The 25,889-nt window shown below is 41.0% G+C and overlaps 1 protein-coding gene and 1 long non-coding RNA gene across 5 annotated transcripts in view; both read right to left on the bottom strand.

Annotated features, from left to right (window-relative positions):
* The window catches only part of RABGAP1L (RAB GTPase activating protein 1 like), a 248,515-nt gene extending 227,000 nt beyond the window's left edge, over positions 1-21,515 (bottom strand). For 2 of the 3 annotated variants that reach the window (XM_032192057.1, XM_032192060.1), the window contains exons 1-2: positions 21,495-21,515; positions 19,506-19,564 (exon numbers count right to left, since the gene is read on the bottom strand). The gene's annotated coding sequence lies outside the window, so the exon portion shown is untranslated. Of the gene's footprint in view, positions 1-12,480; positions 12,551-19,505; positions 19,565-21,494 lie in introns of those variants that run through there. The other variant, XM_032192059.1, reaches the window with a different exon arrangement.
* Positions 21,516-21,522: 7 nt separating this feature from the next.
* On the bottom strand, positions 21,523-25,870 carry LOC116491777. Of its 2 annotated transcripts, none has more exons than XR_004253527.1 (3): positions 25,738-25,870; positions 25,226-25,332; positions 21,523-21,552 (listed from the first exon to the last, which is right to left on the bottom strand). It is a non-coding gene; the product is annotated as an uncharacterized LOC116491777 (long non-coding RNA). The 2 variants fall into 2 exon arrangements; XR_004253528.1 differs by lacking the exon at positions 25,738-25,870 and adding an exon at positions 25,455-25,483.
* Positions 25,871-25,889: the final 19 nt, after the last annotated feature.

Here is a 25,889-nt window from a genome sequence, read left to right as displayed (position 1 = left end):
CATAAATCTCACCAAAATCAACAGCACTGTAATTTTACTCTTAATGCCAAATTCTCTCTGTGTAATGTTCTTATAAGAAGCTAAGTCCCTATGTTCACACTACTACTGGTCCATGATCCATCAATTGTTTCCCAAAATCCTAGTTCTGGCTGTGAAAGGCATTGTAAAGAACATCTGGAAAAAACAAAATTAGCATTTACTTGGCTTACCAATAGTGTTTCCTGAAATTAAAATCAACCTAACACAAAGAGATTGCTGCTGTATAAAACATTAAAACATATCATATTAAAATATTAATACGTATAGATATGTATATGTATAAAAGCATCTTCTAATTTCCATTAAAGCAATGTTAAGAGCTCAAAACAACAACAGGAAAAAAAACAACCACACACACACACACACAAGAAAAGAAAAATCAACCATATAACTGAAAAGTAACCACAGAGCTTATTTTGGCAACACTGCCTCCTCTGTGAAAGCAAACTCCTATTTAATACACAACAGCAAATAATGAGGCTGTTCACAGACAGCAGACTGTTTTGAGTTGTTGTACCGGGTGCCTAGATACAGAGAAACAAGAGGCCTAGATACAGACTGGTCTTATGTCAATTTTGTAGCCAAGGAATAACTCTTAAAGGAAGACAGAAACAAAAGAAAACTACATAAACAAGAAAATGTATATTTTCCTTCAAAAGCATACTGCACACAGATCTTACAAAATAAATTTTAGCACAACCTTTTAAACAGATCCTATTTTGAATGCCATGCTCTTTATTCTAAAGGAGAGAAACTGCTTTGCTGAGCTGAAACTGGATTATGCATAAGCCACTGAACCACTCAAAGATTGCAGAGATGAATAGTTTGGGAGTCATTCTGGGAAAACTGCTGGTCTTATTCACCTTAACTCTAAGACGACCAGTGTGAAGAACCCTTCCAGAACGATGGTAGGCATGTGCTTGGCATATCAGCGGAGTGTGACTCAGGCAAGGAAGCAGCTGACATTTACAGCCCAGCAGAGAAGGGCCATCTCTTCTCTTCAGCAGAGATCAGCCACCGCTGCAAATCAAAGGCAAGAGGGAAGATGAGGAGCAGATGTAAAACAAACCCAATCCACCAATCCAAACCCCCTACAATTTAGGGGCAGAGGGAAGGGTATCATAAATGCTAGATGAAAGATCAGTCCAGGTGAATGAAAAAACATCAGGTAAGCTGCTAGCCACAGAGGTAGCCGCCAGTAAGCTGGATACTTTCATTTGCACAAACTCCACAAACCAAGAAAAAAGCATTGCAGTGAACAAGCTACACGCTAGACAAAACAGAGTTACAAATAAGGTTGAGGGGGGTGTTTTTAGGAAGAGAGAAACAATTATTCAGGCCTAAGATTTGTCCACACGCACAAGTGAGTGGCAGGAGAAAGGAGCTAACAAACAGACGACACCAGCATACCTGCTTCTTACTGACGCATGCTACTTTATGCTGTTTACAAGTATAACCAGTAGCAGCTAATCCAATTAGTATTGAACCAATTTAAAGAATTTTTTGATATTCTGCCAATTAAAAGCAAAGCTATTGTCCTCTCTATCCACCTTTCAAAATATATACTTCAGAAATAAGTGTAAATATGGCAGCTTCCACTACCCTACAGAGGTTACTCTTTTTGTGTCTTATGGCAGAAACACACACAAATACAGTAAATCTGCACATCAAGTGTTCTGGTACCCAGGCTTACTCGGTAGCCTCCCAGGATTTCAGACAACTTGCTTAAGCACAGCAGCTCGTTGTACCTCAAGGACAGAGCAACCAACGTAAATGAGCCCTGAAGTACTTCTTCACACTGCTTCCCTGCCATCAGCTAAGCACTAACACTTGGCTTCTTGGGCCGGTAAGTCATTTCTTACTTTGGAAAATATAAGGTAGCAGCAAAGAGTGCCCGATTTTTCTCAGCTACAGTCTGCCTGGGCAGCACGTCGGTTTCCTCTGCTCTTCATTGCAAGATGATGCTTCCAGGCAGCATTCAAACTGAACCCAAGCACTAGCTAATTTACTAAACCATATGGCCACTCACTCCAAAAATCTCATGACCTATATTCCAGAGGGTGGCAGTAGCATAGGACAACCAGTGTTTTAAAAGGGTGTTAATGTTTTATTCCCTGATAGTAAAAATAACAGCATCAGTTCAATTTAGCCTATGGGACAACCTCTCTCCATTAAATACACTGAAAGTTTTAACCAGGTATTTTCTCCACAAGCTATTATTTCCAAATTAAAGAAAAAAAAAAAAAAAAAAAAAAGACACCCCATGATGTAATGCAAAGCAGACCATATGGAAGAGCAGGCTGATCTAAGGCAGTAGAGATCCTGGGTGCCAATCTTTCCCCGTGCCAAACGAGTGCCTTATGAATTGTCTCTTCCAGACACCTCGATTCACTGCCTGCCTCCTGAGCTACTACACCCCTTGTTCCTCAGAGGAATCTGTGCCATACATTACAATTGTGATCTTAAGTTTGCAGAATAAATTTGGGGAATATTAAGTTTCACAGATTCAAGATGAAATTACAGTGTTTTGTTCACAACCCCAGGAACTACCTTTGTGCTCTCTGACCACAGGAAGTGAGATTCCCACTTCTCAGATGCTGTTAAACTGCAGCTGGTCAAACGCTACCACCGCAGGCTGAACAAATGATACTTCCTAGCCTATTTTAATGTTATTTTCCTTAGTCTTGTGTCTTTCGTTCTAGCAGATGTCACAGCAATCATAAGCTGTAAATGAGCAGCCACTCCAGACTTTTTTTTTTTCCAACACTACTCATTTATGGATTTTCCAAAATGGCAAGACCTATGAGTTTTAGTTAGACAGCCACCAAAAGTTCTCCTGCTTTTGCAGCAAGACTGTCCAGTCTCAACAGTGCACCCAAAAATAGATAAGAAAAACATTTTCTTTATAACATAAAGCAAAACAAAGCTTCCCATTAAAAACAAATACTTTCTACAGAAGTAACACACTTAAAATCTTTTAGAATCCAAGCTAAGATCTTAAATCATCACTTGAAAAATTAAATATTTAGATAGAGCATGAAAAGATGGAGACAACAGTTCTTTTAAGGGCTGAGACTAACTGAAAGTGAAACCTCCTGAAAGTCAGGTTAACTGCTTCACATTGGGAAACCTGACTGTAGTAAGTACATAACGGTGTACACAACTAAAAGCTACAGTACGTGGCTTTAACTATTGCCTCCCTTAGTCCTGTGCATGTTGAACTGTAGAGGTGTAAACAGTATTTAGTTTTGATTTGACCAGTAAATTCTTAATACCTCTGCATGCCAGCAGTCATCTGCTGATATCCCACATTCCCCGGGCAAGTTTTTATAACGATATTCTGCGACGCCGCTCTAGAACTAGTTTCAAAGGTCATGACAGGTTTTAGAAGAATTGAGAAAATGAAAGTGGTTCTCTCCCAGAAAAACAGACTTCACTGGTAAGAACAGGGCACTACGTAACCAGATACACCTGGTACTAATAAACTGCTCTGTCCATCTAATCACATAATAATAACAATAAATTTCTATTTCTGCTTTTTCCATGTTAAGTCTGAAGGATCAATACAATTTGCTCATGTCATCAATCAAGATGAGAAGAAAGTGGTTTGGTCTCAACATGCAGGTCACTTCGTATTTTCCAAAGTCCCCAAACTCTTTTAGAAACTGGTAAGAGGCGCACATGAAACTTTCTGAAAGACACATGCCAAGGAATACCACATACCTTCCTTGACTAAAACAAAGCATTATGTATTTATTAAGAACTGTGCATTCTTTGGGAAGATTTTGGTTGTGTGATCTTTTTAACTAAACAAACCCATTCCAAAAAATCCTGAGCCAAAAAGATGCAGTTGGATTGGTTTTGGCTGTTGTTTTGTTTGTTTTTTTAAAAAACACAGTCTCAATCTCTCAAAGGCTAAGTTAACTTCCCCCCAAAAAAGCACGCTGTGCTGTGGGTTTCAGCACAATCTATGTGTGGTTGTCATTAAACATAGATATAAAACTCACTATCGATATTTACATACTACACTACTCCAATTAAACATTTTTACTTCACGAAACAAGAGGAGGGTATTACAGTCAACTAATGCAAAATATAAAATTCACAGAACTACTAATGACAGAAGTTCACCTTCTAATAATTACACAAGGATTTACTTTCCATAACAGCATTTTCAACATGCTACCTTGAGCACCACTATGGGAACATCCCATTATCAAGCCCCTAAGCTCAGGACAAGGCAGCAAAATGGCAGACATTCAGCTGAGAGACTGCAGGAGTGCAACAGGTAATGAGGGGGGGGCCCACAATAACCTCAAAGCCGGCGTTACAATGGATAAAGCTGACACCACCAGGAAAAAGCTGGAGTGAAGTGCCTGACTGACGCCTCACTGTTTTGGTGCTGAAATTTATACTCCACATTATCATTTGGATTTTTAAATCCTGCTATACTGCCAAGAACAACAGAGTCAAAATTAGAAAGGAGCCACAGCCATGAACCTCTCAGATGCATCCCAGCAATACACTTCTAAAGTTTCGACACAATCAACTCTTACAACTCGTATTCACCTACCCAACGAAAGGACAGTAATTATTCTGATACCCATAAACTCGTTTAGCAGGATGTGCTGTAGGACATAATCATAGGGATCACTCATCTCCTTTCACACTCACAAAAGCCATTAATCCATGGGACAAGCAAACGATTTACAATGCAAGGAATCCAAACCCCAAACACAAAGTACAACCTAGATGAGCTCCAGCATTCTGCCACGCGTTCAAGTCGAACTTCAGTCTTCAACAAATCCAACAAAGTGTTCAAGCTCTGTGTGTAGCAGGGAACAAAAATTCACCTGTTCGCAAGTCCCAGCAAAGCAGATGGTATTCACTGCACTCCTACAGAGTGTAAGAACGGAACGTTACTGCGGCGCTTCCTGGGAGTTTCGTAGAAAATATATAAAATAACGCAGCTGCTTTTTCCATGTTCCACAATACCACCTCAGAAAGCATACAGCTACCAGAAGGAACAAGAAGCAGGATCACAGAGGCCGGGGTGGAAACTGGGAGGATACACTGGAAGGAGCAGCACCTGTCTTTGTCTTACTACGTACCCTTTGTCCTTATCTCTCTGGCTACCACCAGAAGTTAGATACTCATCTACGCTGTCCCTCAGTTTGACCCCTTCATAGGGGGGTCTCAGTTTCTGATGTCTCAATAAAACAAAAAAAGAATCAAAATAGAGAAATTGTAATAGTCAAAGGCAAGTATAGAAGCCGTAACAAGGAACTTCCAACTTCATGTTAGTCTTTTGGGGCTTGACAACTGATTTCCTTGGACGTTTTCATCAACCATCTCCTCTCTCCTAACAGTTTTTATACATACCTGCAGCAACGAACAGTTAACAATTAATGTTCAAAACAATGTGCAATCAGTTACTGAGTTTTCTGTGCCCTTAATCACTTTTTTTTTTTTTTGACTTAAAAACACTGAACAGTTATTCCCCCCCCCCCAAAAAAAAAAAAAAATCTAGCTAACAGTTGCCAGTTTCTTGAAATTTTGTAAAGCCAAAACAAATGATTAAAGTATTAACAATTAGGATCAAGTATAACATGGATAAAAAAAAACATTTTATGGTAAAGCTGTCCAGGAACAAACACAAACTGCACACAAACAGAAAGGACTGATATTTCCACAGGCTCATCTTCATTGCACTGCCCAGTCGGAGCTCTAATTCAGGTTTTACTCCCAGACCTACTACTGGCATGCACATCAAGCTCTCTTTCATCTCTTTCAACTTAATTGCTGTTTTGTACTCAGATGCTTACACACATGCCGATTCAAGCTGAAAACATCAATACTTACAAGCTACAGATAGTTCATTAATACCTTGAAGACACAGGAGGTGACGAACTGCCTAAAAAAGCTGCTTCCCCTCCCACCATCTGCTCCCACTGCGAGTGTCCAGGCAGTACTGCGCTGAAAGAGGCTGGACAACTTACGTGACTGACAAAGAACCCCAGGGAAAGAAAGGAGGATTAGAGCACTCCTTCAGCCACTGCAATGCTTGGCTCAGCAAGCCCCCGTGTTCACACAGCCACTGCACAGAACAGACAAAACCAGGCAGCAAGGACTGGGGACAACCGTTACTTAGGCAGCACTGCCACCAAGAAGTAACTTGTGAGATGTGAGTTCAAAATAACAGGAAATAATGAAAGCATACGCCAGAGAACAAAATAAAGCATCGGGTTTGTAGAATGGAGGGGAAAGAAACCACGTCTCTGCCACAGGCACTTCAAATGGCCCAGCCTAAGGTTCTTGTTTTCCTTTCTTTTTTTTTCTCCTTCCAGAAGACCAGCCAAAAACTGTCTCCTGTGGAAAAAAAAATCAATTTGCAGTGTTCAAACATTCTTAATGAAGAGAAATATACCAGCACGTTCCTTAAGTGTAAATAAATATAAATAAAAACCTGCAAATTATTTTTGCAAGCCTATTTTAAAAGTTTAGCCAGCTATTAAATTTCTACACCTATTTCTAACTTAAAGTTACGGATTTGGTTTTGTATATAAACAACCACATGATGACAATGCACCAACTAAGGCATTCCTTATATAATAATGGTACTGAACAGAAAAGCAATTCAATGCAGCAGTTGTTTATATTTATTGGTTTCTTAACGAGAAATATTTATAATAAAAAGTGTTATCTCCCTAATAATAATGAATATTATTAAAATTAACTAAACACTACTAAACGTACTAAACATATTGACATACTAAAAGTCAATCTTTAAGATTCTCAGAGAAAGCCCTCGCTCATTTTTTCTTCCAAAAGGAAAATGAGAGCATTAGCTTACCAAACGCATGGACAGCTGCAACAGATCGCTGCCCAGTGCACAATTCCCACCAGGGAAAACTTGGTGCGTGTCTTAGGGTGCACATGACGGACCTAAGTTAGCCAGAACCAGCAGCTGTGCTCTACTAAACAGTGCCACTGTTGAACTCATCTCTGCACCCTGAAAGCACGGAGGTTTAAGAAGGGCTGTTCACTGCCAAAAGGGTACCTTTGGGACTTGGCCATGACTACGCAGTAACTCTCCTCTGGCAGCTCACACAGTTACGTCCTGCAGTAGGAAACCTGCCCTATAGAAGCTGTGCAAAGGAAAGACTATAAAGAGAGAAAGTAGCAAATATTCTCACAACTGCATTTACCTGCAAGAAAAAGAAAACATCAGGGATTGGTCATAAATAAGCTCCTCAAAACAGGTTTTTTATGTTAAAAGGATTACCACCACGCAAGCTTTACAGCAAGTACCAAGAAAGGGCTTTGCTGCCCATTGCCTCCATGTCTGCTCCATGCCTCACCCAGGTCACCACCGTGCTACACCTCACTCCTCAGCCCAACAGCAAAGAGGAAATCTTGCTCAGCCACCTACCAAACAGCTTTCGGGATCTGTTCTTAGATTCAGACACTGACTGAAATTCTATTCTGAGAATTTGCTGGTACTTAAAAAACACCTCTTTTTTCTTCTGCCCCTTGGCCTCTTCTTTCCTATTCCGGAATCATGTGAGAGACCCTGAAAAGCAGTTGAACCATTAAGTCACAGAGTTATCGGCCACCACGAGGGACAAGCTTCACCGTAACAAGAGTTTACCAGCATCCGAACATAAAACAAACGATCACGTTTGAAAGGCAAACATCCAGGCTGCAATTTTACCATTACTACAGGGTTTATTGAGCACAGTACTGCATGGAAACGTAACTCCTCTCAAATACCTTCCACCAGCAATCAATTCTGAATTCCCAGCCATGCTACAAATCGTATTGCAAGACTGAATCAATGCCAGAGACCTACTCAGACCCCCACAGCTATGCTATAATTGACATACCCAGCCAAAAACAGTACCAAGATAAACCTGTGGTTAAGTCAACATCAACACAAACCCAAACACTTACACCCATTCAGAAGTCACAGGCAACGTCAAGCACACACAGAGAGTTCAAACCACACAAGAACTTTCTTTTCAAACACTCTGCAGACTACAGCTCACCGACTTCCAGAACTACTTTGTTTGTCCTTGAATTGCTAAGACATAAACACAAGAATAACATGTGCAGGGTTGAACAAGAGCATGAAACAAATTATCCCCTCCACACAAATAAAATGGTACAATTTCAAAGTTTTATTCCAGTGATTTCTAAAATGGGTTTATGCAGCAACAAAGAGATGTAAAATGAACTCCAATTGAAAGCACTTGTGTATGGATTGCATTGAGTATTAATTCAACCAGCTTGCTCCTAAGTATAAACAACTTGTTATTTACAGTGCACAACAGGGAAGGACACACACTGAAGCTGTAAATTTCTACCTGGAATTTATTATTTTTAGTTGTGCCAAAAATTAAGGTCTAGTTCATTTTTTCAACTTGCTTTGTCTCTTTGGCACCAGAGTACACGCTGCCCTCTGCTTTTCAGACAGGACACAGAAAAGGTTGACATGCTTGGTGCCTGTTTTGCCCCAGTTTTCACTTGTAGGGCCTGCACTCAAGCCTCCCGCACCCCTGCGCTTGGTAGCACAGTCTGCTGGAATGAAGAATGACCTCCAAAAGAAGAAGATGGAGTTTGGAAGCACTTGAGCAAGACAGAAGCACACAACTCTGTGTGCTTCCAGGTGGGTGCAACTTGGAGCCCAGAGGGAGCTGGCCAATGTCACAGAGACCACACTCCGCAAGTTTTTAAAAGGCTGTAAGCCTGGGGAAGGTTCCTTACGACTGGAAGAAAAGCAAATATCACATCCAGCTTCAAGAGGGGTGGAAGAGGAAGACCTGGGTAGCTACAGACCAGCCTAAGTCCATGAGAGGACGATGGAGCAAACCGTCCTGCCCAGATGGACAAGAAGGTGACTGGGAACAGCTAGTGTGGATTTACCAAGGGCAAATGACACCTGACCAACACACCAGCTTTCTGCAAGATGGCCCGTTTAGGGGATGATGGAAGAGCACTTCACACAGCAGGCAATCAACACGGTCTCTCATGGTATCCTCAGAGCCAGACTGGTGAGGCAGGCACTGGGTAAACAAGCAACATTTTTTTTCAGGAAATGGAAAGGACGTGGACATGCTCCTTTCAAAAGGATGGGGACAAGCTAGAGAAATGTGCTGGCAGGAGCCTCATGAAGTTCAACAGAGACAAGTGCAAAGTCCTGTATCCAAGACAGAATAAGCTAGTTATGTATTTAAGAATTGCAGCTGTCCTGTACATATAGGAAGCACTCATCTGATGCAGTACGCACAAACGTAAACATCCCTCGGCCACTTGCCCTTTAAACTTTTTTCCATTTTACCACTGTGCTTCCCTGTAACTCATACAGAAACATGTTTCTAGTGTTAATTTTGCACTTTTAAGCTCATTTGACCTAGAAAGAAAACACACCATCTTTGGTATTCTGATTCAAGTCTCAGGGATGACAAGACCAGGAAAGCAGAGGGCTGTGACCTGTCTTGCTTTGTGGCAGAAACTTTAATTTTTCTTCGGTCTGCTTAAAAACATTAGGAAGACCTTTGTTCCTGCTGCTCTTGCCAAAGAACAGGAAACATCTCCGCAAAGCAACAATATAACTGAGTTTTCCCACAATGGCCTTACTCATCTTTCAGAGTAATCTACTTAGCAGGTTTTAGAAACTTATTTAGGTATCACTTATAAGCAGTCACACACACACACACCAAACAAACCTTAAAAATCCATGGAGGTATTTTTTTTAATACTTTGTAACACAACTTCTGTTTCTTGTTGAAGTTAAGAACACATGAAAAGGTGAAATAAATCAATTTCAATCTCTTTTCAAAAATTTCAAGCTTTGCCTCTCAAGCAGGATTCTATCAAAGCAAAGAGAAACCCCTAAGTGATTCAGGTTACAATAATGGCTCCTTTAAAAGCTGTACCATTAGAACAAACTAAGATTGAGGCTGGAACAAGCTGTCATAAATTTTAGTCTTATGAAAATATACTTTAAAACATCTTAGTCTTCTTTAAAAGAATACTTCTACAAAGCTTATGTTAATATTTGAAAGGTATGGTTCAATTTTCACTTAGGTCAACATTAAAATTCATGGGGAGAAAAAGCAATTACAGGAAAGATTAGTACAGCCAGTGGCCAGAAGGGAAAAAAGCTTCAGTGTTGCAATTTGACACATTTTTGCATCCATTTGTTTCAGAGTCCTGCTACACCAAAATTAAGAGTGCTGATACGGTGTATCAGTCCATTGGGTACACAGAATGGATATAACCTAATGACGAATTAATTCAAACTGGAAATCAGAAGGTTAGCAATTACTGAAGTCAGTCAAGTTTGAAATAACCTTCCTGTTATAACAGAAATAACAAAAATATATGGATGATTATTTTTAAATTTGAGCGGAATAACTGCACAAACACCCCTGTCTAAAAACACCCAGATCGTTCTTCACAATTAATGAATCAACGGCAGGTTTAGCGAGAAGAAAGGGTATGCAAAGGAGAGAGCAAACTGCTACTGGGGACAAGCAGAATTAAAATACAGAACCAGAGGTGGCTCTGCTGCTAAGAGAGAAGAGAAAAAAAAAGACAAATGACACCAGGGTTTCATGACCAAGGGATGGCAGCACACAGGAGCTCCTACACCCTTAATATCACCTGCTACCTTCAACACAAGCACCATATACCAATCATACACTCAGGGCAGCTTCTTTTAGTAGCGGTGCCTTCTTAGATTAACTTACCGGCCATAAAAGCACGACCCAGATACCCATCACAGGCTGCGACTGCACCAGGACCGCAGCTGTTCCTTCCTCCCTACCAAAACACACTTCCTCCTCCTTCAGCTGGAGACAATATCCATAAGACCAGGCAAGTGAACTAGTTCAGGAAGTTGTTCTAACCAAAAAGTAACTTGGGAAGGGAAAAAAAATAAATTAAGAAGTACTACTTTTTGCCCAGATTAGTTCTCTTGACTAACTCACTTCTTGGTTGCATGAGTCCCATTCATGACACAGGGAAGGAGTAACCACAACTCAGATTGTCTTCACTTGCCCTTGAGAACACACCAGCAACTTGGTTTCCCCAGAAAGCCACATTATGGCCTGGATGTTTTTGAAATTCCATTACTAACATCACCGAATCTTGATCACTTTTCAAAGGACTGAATGCTGTTTTTAACTGAGCAGTACTACATTTTGCTGTAACTACCTTAAAGAGAACGTTGCAGAGTACTTCAAAAAACCACATTCTGAGTTAGCTTCAATTCCTACAACAGCGAGTCAATTTGTGCTTCCTGTGTGTAACTGCAGCAGTAGTCCCTTCAAGCTTAGCCTGCCAACTAACCTCGCAAGTAGCACCATCAATACCACAAAACCCACACAAACAAACAGCATTGCCTACAGTGCTACCTAGATGCAGGCAGAGCTTGCAGAACCTATCCCATACCCCCCATAAGCCTTCAGAAGACACGGCACATGATGACTTATGACAGTCACCTGGGATCCTCACCTACACCTTCAGGCTCAGTCAAACAAGGCTACGCTGCCTGCCCGAGCATGCAGGGAGATGGTGTCACTGAGAAGTCCCTTTGGGGACAGAAAAGCCAGCTGCCCTTCTGCAGAGCTCTGTCTGAAAAGTCACCAACAAGATCGTGGGAGTACAGCCTGACTGAGAAAGAGAGAAGCAATGCTTACCTAAGCAGGCTACTTCTTATTTCTTACCAGACCTGTTACTGTCTTCAAAAACCATAACGTTGCCATTTTACATCTTTTTTTCCACCCTCTCACAGAAAAGAAGGGATGCCCACTAGCACGCGGGTAGGAGACGCAGTAAGTTATTTACTCAAGGCAATCACAACCAAGCAGTCTTCACAGAGCTCGCAGAGTGACAGCAGGACCAAAGTACGCGCCACACTTCACAAACTTGCAGACAGGCAGAGCTGCCGAGCCCAGCTCATTCAGAGCGCCATACCCACTTCAGATGCTCTCAGCTGCTTTTTCAAGTACTTTACCTCAAGACAGGGATTTTTGTGCCAAGCCACGACCAGGGAGGGCCTAACTGTGGAAGGGAGCTGGTGAGAAGTAGAAGACGGAGGAAGAAAAGAACCACAGCAAGGTGGGTGAGCCCGAGCGACGCAGACGAGGCGGATTTAGGCCAGCGGCTCGCTGACTCCTGGGAAGGGGCTCCCCTTGCCCTACGCGGGAGCAGGGCGGCAGCGCAGCGCTCCCGGCCCCGCACCAAGTTTCTCTCCCGGCTGCCCCCCTCCCACCTCCCCTTTCCTGGGGCCGGGGCGGCGGCTCGGAGGCAGCCCCGCGGTGCCGGGACGGCCGCCGGCCCCCGGTGCCCTCCCGCCCCCCGCCGCTTCCCCTCAGGGAGCCGCCCCCTCCCCTTCCCTCCCCGAGCCCCCCGGCGGCGGCGCCTCCCGCTTACCGCCCTGCGGCCCGTCCCAGCCCGCCTCCGCCTCAGGCCGCCTCCGGCCGCAGGGCAGCGGCAGCGGCAGGCCGGGCCGCCGGGGCTCGGCGGGGCTCAGCGGGCCGCGCAGCCGCCTCAGGGCCGAGCCAGCGCCGGCCACGTTCCGGCAGCGCCGCTTCCTTCCCCTCCTTCCCCGCTCTGCCCTCCCCTTCCCTCCCGTCCCCGCCCCGCTCCGAGCCGTTACCCGCCGCTACCGCCGCCCCCTCGGCGCCTCAGCGGCCCGGGTGCCCCCGGGGGCAGCGCGTCCCTCGCCTCGCCCGGCGGCCAGGAGCAGCGGCTCGGGCGCGGCCCGCCCACGGCAAAGACGTCGCCCTCCGGCCCCCGGGAAGCGGCGCGGCTCGCAGGGAGGCTGCTGAGCGCCCAGGGGCTCCGGTGATCCAGCTACGGCACGACAGGACCGGCGTGGGATAACCAAACTTTTCCGCCGGCGGATCCCAGCTGTGGGTTGTTTATCAGCAGTGTTTTTGTACGGCTAAATAAATATTTAATGTGTAAACGGTAAATAGACGTGTATGTTTAAGTAAATATCCGCAGTGTTTATGTGTAAATAATGAAAGGTTGTCCCGTTGCTTTCTTTTCTTTTGCCTTTTGTGTGAAACAAATTGCATTTAAATGAACCCCACAGCTTACGCAGCTCACTGGCGCCCTTTCCATGTCAGACAGGGAGCCTCGGAGCCTCGAGGAACATCAGGCCCCAGCACTAAACAACCGTCAGTGCCACCAACAGCGAGCCTGGGACACGCAGACTGCCCTGCGGGCGCTGGGTGTACGCGGGTGTCTTGTCGCTGGACAGCCAGGACAGACGGACAGACAGCAGCGCAGCAGGCAGCTCGTGTCCTGCATGATGCAGGGCTGCAGCACGTCCCGCTTCTGCTGCCTGCTGCAGGGCTGCGCGGCTGGGGACAGGGGAAAGGCTGAAGCACAACCACTTGCAGCAGCAGTAACGCCGAAGTGCAATTTTTAGATCTCTTTTTAAATCACTTTAAGAGTGCAGCTACTTAAAGTTGATATATCCAAGCATTTAATTCTCATGTAAGAAAAGCAGACACATTTTGAATATGCAAAAAGGCCCAGAGCTGGCTTATTTGTTACTCAGCCGTTTTGCATTGCGGTGCTGCAGCAAACTGCTCTCAAGACTGGCAAAGCAAGCAGACGGGTGAGCATTCCCACAGAGCTATTTGGCCCACTGTATGCGGGACTATTTGGTCAGTTGTGTGCATTATTAGTGTTTCTCTGTTGGTATTACTATTATGCACTCTTAGAGCTATCTGTCCTAGTTGTCTGCAGCTGGTGTAAAATAATCTTCAGACTGTTTTTATCGCACCACAGGGTTCAGATAAACCACAACAGTGTGAAGAATTAAGAAAGATTAAGGGGGAAGAATATTAGAGGAGAGGAACACGATTAAACAAATTAACTGTCATTATCCTCAGATGCGACACACTTCTGTGAGAATATGGGTAATAAACATGAAGAACTGAAAGTCATGTTTTTAATATTAATAAGTGTTAAAAAAAATCATCAAGAACACGTCAAAAATAAATCATGGGATCTTGGCTTCAGCGAGGATTCCCATGCTATATCATCCACCCTTCTCATAAGAAGGCTAGAGGAACGTGGCCTATGTGAAACTTACATGACATGGTTAGAAAATGACACTCAGAAGTAACTCAGTTACAGTCAGAAGTAACTAGGTTATTTCTGAGTGTCATTTTGTAACCATGTCATGTAAGTTTCACATAGGTAAGTAGCTGAGTTACTTCTGAGTGTCACATATTCTAAACGAGAAGTTGTGTCACACATTCAAAACCAGAAGTTTGTAGCATGTGAGATTTCCAAATATTTATGTCCTGAATCTCAAACTGCCTAATGTTACCTGGTGCCGTATGACAGAGAATATTTTTATTATCCTTGTGAAGGATATCCTGTTCAGGTGAGAGCTGCAAGCATTTTGGAAGACAGAACTGAACAAATCACGGCAAGTTGAAACAAAGTTCTAAAGTAAATAGGATGTAATTCCATGAGGCAAGAAACTCAAGTAGAGCTGGGAATAACTGACTGCAAAACTGTAAGCTGGAGACAAACTGGCTAAGTAGTTAATTTACAAAAAGAAGTCTTGGTTCAGAGCAGTTCACAAAAGAAAATGAGTCAACAGTGATTCAGGGTTGTAAAAAAAAACTGTGACGACTTTACTGGAAGAAAAAGACTGTCAAGCACAAGAAAAGTGAAGTAATGTTTCCACTCCACTGAGCTCAAAAAGGCTTTTAGTGAAGAAAAGTTCTCTGTTTTGGGCACCTCCTTCAATCAGGGAGAGTTCTGCGGAGAATGTGAAAAGCTACCAGAAGTCTGGAAAACCTGAGCGTGACTGAAAGAAGTTCAGATAGATACTTGAAAAGCCAGCAAAGACATATGAAATGTCCAGCCTGGGCAATATGAGAATTTGAAATGAAGAAAGCAGATTGTTTATGAGAAAAGTAAATACACACACCAGCTCAACTGTTTAGTAATGGAAATAACTTTTTGCTGCATAATAAACTCTCAGGCTAAAGCACTGATTATCACAAATAATCACCTGTAATGTCCTGAGAGGTATGAGAAAAACCCTGAAGACATAGAGCATCCACAAGCTGAGAAGAAAATCTTTTATTTTAAAATCCACTGAAGTAAAAAAAATAAAAATAAAAAAAATAAATCAATGCCAGGCCTCTCCTGTAGTATCCACTATGGGGAGCTGAAGGCTAATATTGCTGGACAGATGGTGATTAAGGAATCCAGCTGCATTCTAAATTGGAGCTATAAAGTCCATTTGCATTATTTTCACAACCTGAATGCTGCAAAGGTCACATATAAGTACTTGTTTTGACAGGAATGCCATTTAACCTTCTCTAAAGGATAATGGAGAGCCAAAGCCAAGGTCATCCAGCATTTGCCCAGAAGGGGCATTGCCAGCACCCGCTCCTGCCACCACTAGAGACTTGTCTGAATCAGAATCCAGGACACTGTGAGGGACTGCCTGAAATGTCTGAAAATAGGCTCGAGGCAGGATTCCTATTCAGGAGGTAATCTATCTTATCCACGTAAATAATTGGAGAAAGTTACATAGTTTGGAACAAAACCAACAATTTTGGGGCAGGTAAGCTGGAAAAATATATTCTATTTTCAGATATACCTGTGTGTAACTTGTATGGACAGAACGGTTCCAGAAACTTTTGGTCTTTGTATGTGCTTTTGTATATTGTTTTAAACCAGAAGCTCAAAAATAAAAATAAAACCTTAAAGTGTTTAGAACTGATCCCGCCATGCTGTTTTTCCCACACAGCTAAGACCCTAGCATCATCACAGGGACACTGCCTCGGGTCTTTACAGTACCTCTGAGCACACTAGCCTAATATATTGATTTTATTGCTGGAACATGCTTTAGAACTCAGAAAACGGAGTGACTTCTTACACGTTTAGAACAGCACTGGAAATACTTAGGAACAGCTCATGAAGTGGCTTTTCTCCAGGGAGATTTGATACCCTTAAAACCATAGGGCTGGTGCCAAACATCACATGCCAGAGATAAAATCGAGTCAAATCCTCTTCAACAAGTAATTAATTAATATTTGAAGTTTATGGGAAATATTTCACAGTTTAAATACTTGTTGAGACTTTCTAGATACAAGATGTGTTAAAGATGTCCAACACATTGTCTAATTCTAATTAAACTTGACACAGCACTAAATAAACACACTGTTGAATTCTGTCCACATAACGAGGATCAGAATATAGACTATTTGTTTTATAATGTGATTGTTGGTTTCCTATATTTGGTAGTTCAATAGTACAGAAGTGAGTCTACAAGTTATTTCTGACAGAACAAATCAGTATGAATCTGACAGCATTTGGAACTTAAGAAGTAGCTTATTTTCAGCAGTAATTACGTGGCAGAAAATACAGAAAACATTGCTACCACTTTTAAGATGAAGATGTGGCCTTTGAACAGTTACAGATGTAGGCTGAATCCACAAACTTCACCTGTCTCAAAAAACAGCGTTACTCTATTTTACAGAGAATAAATTGATATACACTGCTTTTAATTAGAAGTGTAAAATTATTTTCATGAAATTAGAACATTAAAAAAGAACAGCAACCCTTTTGTTAACTACACACTTTTTAGAGCTGTGATCTGTACCCAAAGACATCCATATAACATCATGAACCTAAAAATCCTTTTGCTACCTATCAACATGTCCTGTGCCTGGCTGACGAGAAACAATGTCCCTGTCTCTCACCAGGCTCAGCAGAAGACTTTTCTAGCTGCAAGTTTCCTGATATGAGTAAGGTTTCACAGAATCATTAAGGTTGGAAAAGACCTTCAAGATCATCTGGTCCAACCATTAAGTTTTTCAAATAATTTTCTACTGTCTCACAGCCATTTGTAACAGTGTATGACCTTACACAGGAATGCAAGCACGAGGTCATTGTGCTAGAGTGACTGGGCTGTTAGTGGCCTTCCTGGTGCTGCTCTGTAACACCTGAATCAAGTGTCAGGTTCCAAATGGCCTTGCTAAACCAGGGGGCTCTACTAAATAACTGGTCAGTAGAATGAAGGGAGAAGCCTTTTTCCTTTTGGGGGATGGGAGATGGAATAGAATACATAACAAAGAAGCTGCCTCCTTCTGAGAAACGTAGGTTTGATAATGTAATTAGTATCAAGCTCAGATTTGGCAGAAGAGTGTTTTTTTTTTAAAAAAGGCTATTTTAACACATTAAGTACCTAGGAATAGAATTTTTACATGAAATGGGGCTGGAAAAACAGGTCACTTTCCTGCAAAAACTGACAAGGATTATATCCATTTTCAGAAGACCCATGGAGATAAAGCTGTGTCATGTAAGCTGTCACTTCACTGTGCATGTAATATAGATCCACTTGACAATAATATGTTTTACGGAAGTCTTATCGTCATGACATTTCATGCTTACATTAGATGCTGCTGAGTTAGAAGATCGCTATCTTGTTTAAGAAACAAAGTAAGCGCAAAGATGTGTGATAGGAAATGTTATCACCACATCACCAAGTGCTTTGCTGTTGATATATATGCACACAAAGAATATCCACAACTATTCGTATTATATAAACATACAAACATACACCCATACCCACATGAACATTGTGTGTATTACACACATTCTCTGATCTAAATATCTGTAACTGTTGCCACATCTATATACTCTTCTGCCTTTAAAGCCAAGGGTCTTATTTCCATAAATCCCCATCTGTTGATCTCATTCAAAAATGCAAGACGTGCCTAAAAGTTGCTGTAAAAATGTGCTTCTGAATCTTAACAGCAGAAAAGCTGATATAACTTCAGGCCCGTCTGTGGTAAACCACAATTGGTAGGTTCCATTAGTGATGCCCTACAAAGGTGTAAGGACTAAGACAAAATGTCAGTCTTAACGGGGTACAAAATGACAGGGGGCAAAAAAGCTTCTGTATTGTCAGTGTGTCTCTGCTCATCAGCATATGTATCTAGTATGAGAATCCCTGACCTCCAAAGCAATCCCTTCATCTGAAAAGTTCAGAAGAATAGGAAAATCGGAGTGCGATTAACTGTTTTCTGAGGAAAATATCTATCAGTTGGTTGTTAACAAGATCTAATCCCTGAACAGACGGCTGAGCGGCAATGGCTATAAGATACAAGATTAACAGAGTACATATTTCCTTCATGTTGCAGAGAAAAAATGAAAAATGCAGAGCAACCCAGCACTTATAGTCTCAGGAAGTAGCAGATTCCTGTGACAAGACTTCCAAAAACTTGAGAAGCAATAATTTACCATGCTACGCTGCAGCTCAGTATTTGCTAATAATATCGTTTAAAATTACAGTTTATTTCTCAATGGTTTCTGTTTTTGTTGTTGTTTGTTTGGGTTTGTTGTTTGTTTTTTCTTTTAGCAGGTAAATGTAAAGGTAGATGGAGGGTCAGATTTTTAGAATTTTTATGTTGCATTCCAATGATTCTCCTTTAGATTTGTGAGCTTGAGAAGTACAATAAATACAAAGCAAGTTAATTGCCTCCTGACACTTGTGGGTTGTGGCTGTTAGATCTGATAAATCAGTGAATAGGTCTGTGTACACTCTCATGTGCTTTTCAATGTTTGACTCACCTATGTGGAGTAGAAACAGTTTTATCTTGTCTCTTTAATACACAAATAAGCATATATATGCATGTGCATTTCCTGTGGAAGAAAATCTAAGGAGAGGGACTTTTATTGTGTATGAAAAAGAGGACACTCCTTTTTTTTATTGCAAAGCATTATGTGCTAATGGAAATGCTGATAAGAAAAGCTGCCGCTTAGGCGAGACAGTGATAAACTGCAGCATAAACAACCTTTCCATATCAAACTGCTGAAATGAAGTTCAACTACAGCCAAGTTATAAAAACTGCAATGACAGCAAGACGAGTCTCTCTTTCTTTCTTACTCCTAATTTCCAAGCAGACCCACTGGAACACCAGAAGTATTGGAGACAACTAGACTTGAGATACTGTGGCCTTATGTATGAGAATGAGAAACATACCTAACAGGCCAGAAAGAACGCTTCTCAAAATACTTTAACTTTGTTAACAGGCTAAAACTTTTACCCATGTTGTAGCCTTCTGGGTACCTCAATGAATATGAAATTAGTTTTCATTTATCTCCAATAAACTGAAGTCACTTATACTAAAATTATTTGAATGTCTTAAAAATGTATATACAAGCCACATCTGTAATCACATTTGCAGAGTATTTTCCGATTCTTGCACTGTTGTTATTTTTTGTTTGTTTGTGTTTTTTGTTGTTGTTGTTTTGTTTTTTTCTTCATTTGGTTGTGTTTTTTTTTGTTGTTTTGTTCTGTAGCAATTATATCAGTAGTTTACTAGCCAAACCACAATTACTATTTCTTCCTGTCTAGTGATGTGAGCTAATTCCACTACTTAGTTACTATTGTTCAATCAACTCACGGATTCGCTTTGGTGAAATCTCTTTTTTCTTCTTCTGTAAATGCCTCCTCCTTCACCTGCTGGAATTAAAGAAGAGTAGACAGCATCACTTGACACATCAGATTACTAACAATAAAAACAAATCATACTTGTGTGTTTCCTGCTCAAATTGAACTCCTAGGATGTTATGTAACAGTGTTTTACCAGTAATGAGAGAAAGAATAAAATGAAAATATTCTATTGAAAATAAATTTAAAAGCAGGGGAGGAAATTTGTAGCAAAGAGGTAGGGTTTTGTGTGTGATAGAATTTGCTTGTGAAAGTAGAATGCGATATGTAGACTCTGGTAAAAGAATTACGGAAATAACCATACAGCTACAATCTCACAAAAACAATCTCAGCCTACCTAAAAAAAAATGACATGTTCCTTCTGAAAAAAAATATTTTTGTAATCTGTTTATCAAGCATGTGGTGTAGCTATATCTTACTAAATTTATAGTACTCTTTTCAAGAAACAGTGAGGGATGATATATTATTTCCCCCTGCAATTACTTGAAAAAACATACTTTTAAAAAAGTGCTAGAATTGAGATCTGAAAAAGTAGAAGCTACTAGATATCCACAGTAGCTAAATGATAATAATAATCCAAATTTATGTATTCATTCATGTGTTAAAATTAGCTAAAGCTTGTTTCCTCCTTTACTTTTATTTTCCTACAACAACTGATAGTCATGATTGCTGGAAGATGCACTGGGGAAGTCCTGTATCAGATGTTCTTAAAGCAAACCAGTACAAAACTTGAGTCTTTACATGGGACACAAAGCAAGGATAACTCCTGGAATAGGCAGCATGTTTTATTTTACTGCAGAAATGTCATGCCACCATGGAGAATTAAGACAGTCCCACTTTTTACTTGTACTCTAACTTGGAAATTTGATTGGAAAAATTACTCAGACAGCAGTTTAGTCATAATGCAATTACTGTAATTTGCATAGGTGTGGAGGATGTAGTGAGGTCTAGTGGTTGGAACAGGAGACCAGACCGTGAGATCTGGGTTTTATTCCACATCTTGCCACTGCTTGTGATGTGAACCTGAGCAGTTACTTAACCTCTATAGCTTCCCCTTCAAAGTGAGAGTAAGGCTGTGGTTTTACGTGCAGCTAAACAAACACATTGACTTGCTGTAGAAAAACCGTGCTGACTGTATCATCCTACTCGTCTTTCATTTTCCCCCCAGTTTTACAGAACATGAGGAAGCTGCCAGAAAGGAACAAAAATAATGTGGCTACTTTAGGTGGTTCTTGGTTTTATACATGAGATGGAATTCTTATAAAATGTTATTTTCTTAATTTTCATCATCACAACTCATGTTGTTTTCCTGAAACCAGTGAAAGGCTGTTGCAGGCTGCAATGCAACAACTTTATGAAGGAAGAAAAGATAAATTTCAACAGAAGTACTAGGGAGGAAGGGAAGGAAAGGCTTGTGCTTCTGTTTTTTGTTGAGACAGAGAGAAAAGGAACTAAATCAAGGAACTAAAATGCAAGATAAAGAGGTGGCAGCATATGGCACTTGGCACATAGGACTCCTGGCTCTCCCTGGGGGATTCAGAAGCCAAACAGATGGTTATTTCAGCAGAGGGCACCAGAACAACAAATACATTGTAGTGCCTTTGACTTGCTCTGCCCAGTGAACATTAAATCTCTGATATCCCCACAGCCTCAGAGTGGGTCTGTGTTCTTGTCATGTTGTTACTTCTTATATTTTATAATGCTTCAAGGTGTTTTTTTTTTTCCCTTATGCCTAGAAAGAAATGTTGCTGAATGACACTCGAAGCTGTGGGATCAAAGCAAACAAGGCAATGGCATGTAAGCAAAAAGGAGTACCATGAGCATCTGTGCCACTCACTATGAAGTGATCCCTGTCAGTGGGACAGGGAGGCTAATGAGATGGTACCTCTAATGAGAAATCAGAGTGGAACCTCTAATGAGAAATCAGAGGGAATTTTCTTACCTTCCTCGTTCCTTCTTTTCCTTCATACTGGAAATGTTATTTTTTCATTCCTAGTAGTCTGAAAATGCAAATGTGAACTGCATTGATATTCTGCAAATCTATTTTGCATACCATCAAGTAACTGTAGTTACTTTGTAGTTACTAAGTTTTACAATTTTTTAAAGAAATCTGATAACAGTTGCTGAGTTACATACTATTATCTTGCTTGTATGAATTGAATGATTGAAAGTGAAAGTACATTCATGGAATTACTTTTCATCTTACACTTGTGCCTTTCACATCCCATTACATCATTAAGGCTTCTGTTGTATAAATTAAATCTAAACTTCGTATGTTATGGTTTAGATACTGAGCTAAAAAGTGCTAAAGATTTTCTTTTTTATTTTGTTTTACATCACAAATGCAATAATTTTGGATGTGTGATTTTTTTTATTTCTACAGCAATGACGTTTTTTAATGATTGCAGCCCTTTGGGAAAATATTTAAATCTTGCCTTTCATTTTGATATCACAGGTTTCAAAATGAGAAATTTTCCATTATTATCAGCTTTAGTGGTCATGTAGATAACTGAAATAGCAAACTGAAACACTGCCAACGCATTAAAAGTCTTTCTTTTTATGAAGACAGCTATTGTATTACTGCATTGAAGCTTATATGGAAACAGTAATACAAAAATTGAATAATCAAAATGATACCACCTGACAGCTGCACTGATATTTTACCTTTTTCCTTTCGGTAATACACTCTAATGGAGGGATAGATTTTGAATGTATAATCTGAAGGTTACTAGGTTGTCCACAAATATAACATCCTAGAATTGTGCCTACATTAGCACCTCTTTGGTGAGGAAAAAAAAAAAGTCATGGAAAATTGACACATGTCGTTCTAGAATCTAAACTAATTCCTGTGGATTTTTCAGGACAATAAAGAACAATTTGAATAATTAGAGATAAATGACAGCAGAATTAATAACAAGCTGCAATGAGATATGAAAACAGTAATCCTAAAAGCAAATGTTTTGTGTTTCATATGTGAAAGCAGTGTATCATGAAGGAAGAAATGCGGGATAACTGCAGAGGGTAGACATTAAAATAATCTAGCTATTTAGTGAGATCAGTTCTTGAAAAAAAGAGGGAACAATCGCATCTACAAATTTCTGAATGTTTTAAATTCAGAATTAAGAATAATCAGCTAGAAAAGCGTTAATCAGATGAAGTTCTAAAATGGGTTTTGAAATTTAGAGCATGCATGCATCTTTGCATGGTCATAGTTACATAGGTCATTCCAGATCGCACTTCTCTAAACAATGCAGTACTGTGGTAAACTGTGCTGTAATACTGAAAATTGTTGTTAGCAAGTAAATACTGGATAGAATTTACTAAGTGGTCATAGAATTAAATGCTAGGGCAAACATAAGCTACCTGAAAATGAAAACCTTTCAATAAACAGGAACCATATATAGGAACTGACTATAGGAAGTGGTAAGGTCTCCAGACTGGAGTATTAAAAACTCGACTGAAGAAAACACCGGGATGATATGATGTGCAGTGTACAACCACTTGATATACACTAGGAAGTAAGAGGATGTCCTGAGGCCTTGACCATTTATAGTTTCTGTAACTTTAAACAAAGGTTGCAGTGAACACCTAGCATTTTAGTTCCTCGTGCTGGCTTCTGTGTCTGAACAGGATACTAATAACTTCAGTAAGGTTCACATTTCTAGTGTAACATTTAGGAAAGCAGGCTGCAAAAGATGACAAATGCTGGTTCAAAATTTTCTGTGTTATGTAAAGTTTTAAATTAGAGTAAAAGGATGAAGCGGATATTTAAACTGATCTAGGATAATATGCAGTGATATCACTTCTTGATTCGTTCACAAGAAGAAGGACTAATTAGATATGAATATGATGATTCTGTTGTTGTTTTTTTTTAATAAACCATGCTGTGATTTGCCAATTGGTTATATGAAAGACTATACTTCAAGACAAAGACTCTTACATAATTTATACAGTCATTAGGAATAAGTGATCTCAATGTTTCATTTGGGCATTGTAGGAAGTATTTGTATGCCAACATAATGGTAAAAATGTAATAACACACTAACCTGTGGTCATCTCCAGCTTCTGAATCTGGTAAACTTTGGTACTCTCAATTAAATCATTTATTAAGATATTTAATTTTGTAACAATGGTACTAAAGGTTCTGATGCTTGCAAACATCCCTTTAGATTTGTTTAAGTCATTTGTTAAGCTCTTTGATATAACAAGAGAACAGCCATAATGCTTAAGACTCACACTTCCATGTTAAACTGTCAAAGTTGCACTTCTGTTTGTAATTCACACTAACTCATTATTGCTGAAGGAAGGGTCCAATTCACAAAGCTGTCTCAATTCTCTAGCCAACAGAGGAAAACAGGCCAAGGAACATCGCTAATGGGTAATTTAGAACACACAACTTAGAACCTAGGTTGCAATTTCATTTAGAATTGAGTCTAGCTAATTTAAAGGTGGTCTTTGGAAAGATCTTAATCTTCTCTGTTCATAAAACCTCAAATGCCTGTGACTATGGCAAGAAAACTTTGTTTTCAGAAACTAAAGTTGTTCTTAATATTATTTTATTCAAGCACCGATCCTTGAAAAACGTTAAGCTTAACTGTTTTGGTGAAAGTCTGTCATAGACAATTTCTTTTTTAAAAGTGACAGAATTCATGTTTAGCTACCATCACCACAGTTCTTGTAAAATTAATGTGAAAATCACAGCAGTCTGCAATCAATACAAAAGCCAGAAATGTGAGCTGAATATTAAATTCTACCATGTAAATTTTACCTTTTGTCTAGGAATCTAGCTCTGCTAATTGTTTCCGGGTTTGTGTCTGCATGTCATGATCCAGCTTCCTTTTGCAGGTTGCTGTCTCAAGACCCTGGCTCTGGGCCTGGTTATTTCCGACCTGACATTGCATCGTTTCAATGGTGTCTCAAGGTCATGCAGTCCTCTGCAGCTGGGATGTTGAACTGATAATGCAGCGCATGCTCCCTACAGTAGGGTAAAGCCTTTAGAAATGCAGTGATTCCACACACAGTATCCTGCACAGGCCTTCACTTTGGGTTAGCACATCAAAGCCTTTCATAAAAGGGGAATGAGAGGGAAAAAAAAATCAGGATGAGATTACGTAACACCTTATAGAAAGGGCAAAGCATAGAATTAGCTATTAGTGGTTTTTATAGCACTGAATTTTCTTAAGTAACAAGGTGCAAGAGAAGCCATACAAAACAAATCATGTGCCAAGCTTTGCCTCTGACTGATGTTACTTCACCTGGGTGCTGGTGCCAGAGAGCCCACTACAGACATTTAGGCCTCCTGCTAGGCACAGACATAATAACATATCTGGGGAACAGGATGGGACCATTGAACCCAGTATTTGTTATCAAAACAAAATTTTGTTTTGTCATTTTGTTGGCAAAATTCCTTAGCATCTTATATATCAGTTCATGTTTTCTTCAAACGTGAATCAAATTGATGCTACCTTGAAATATCCCGATGTCAGTTTCAAAATGCTTTGAGAACTAAATAGCAATCCGTATGTGCTAACTCAGTGCAGCAAGTTGTCATGAATATATGGAAAAATCCTTCAAGACTTCATTTCAAAACTTCTTAAGTAGACGAAATGTAGAAACATAGTTCCAGATAGTACGTGATGCAGTAGGGCTTGCTGGGTCCCCATCACCTCTTACCTTTATATTTGTTGAGGATGATGATGAAACAAATGTATCCTGCAGCAAAGCAAGCTAAGGAAGGACCTTCTTCAGCAGCAAGCCAAGCTCTGCGCCTTCCAGGGGGCCTGGTGAATAAAGAAATGAGGCCTCTGAACTGCACGGATACGCAGGATGGGGAGCAGCATTAATTTCCCCACACACACACATGCAAACGCACACACACCACCCTTTAAAGTAAGAAACCAACCCCAAACTCTAAGGTTTGGTGGCGTGAGGCAGTCCCGGGGGGCAGAGCAGGGCAGAGCAGCGCGCCCCGCTGAGGCAGGGCTCCCTCGGCTGCGGGCGCTGAGGTAAAATGGCGGGCTGCGGGGGGCTGCGGGGGGCTGCGGGACCGCACCCGGCTCCTCGGGACACACGTAACGTAACCGAGAGCTACAACCTCGGCCCTACAGCCTCGCTGCAGCCGCGGTGAACGCTAGGGAGGAGGAAACAAGGTGGATGAAAGAAGGAAAAAAAAAAGCTACAACAACCCAAAAGGCACGAAGGGGAGAGGGGAGCGCCTGCTGCTCCTGACAGGAACTCGCGATGCCCGCCCCGCGGCGGGTGACAGCACCCCCGCCCGGCAGCGCCGGCCCCTCGCCCCGCAGGGCTGTCCCCGGGCTCCAGCCCGTGACTCGGCTCT

Source organism: Aythya fuligula, chromosome 8 (assembly GCF_009819795.1).
Source record: "Aythya fuligula isolate bAytFul2 chromosome 8, bAytFul2.pri, whole genome shotgun sequence".
NCBI classification, from domain to species: domain Eukaryota; kingdom Metazoa; phylum Chordata; class Aves; order Anseriformes; family Anatidae; genus Aythya; species Aythya fuligula.
The sequence above is the reverse complement of the archived record's forward strand: the minus strand, read 5'-3'. Positions and strand labels throughout refer to the sequence as shown.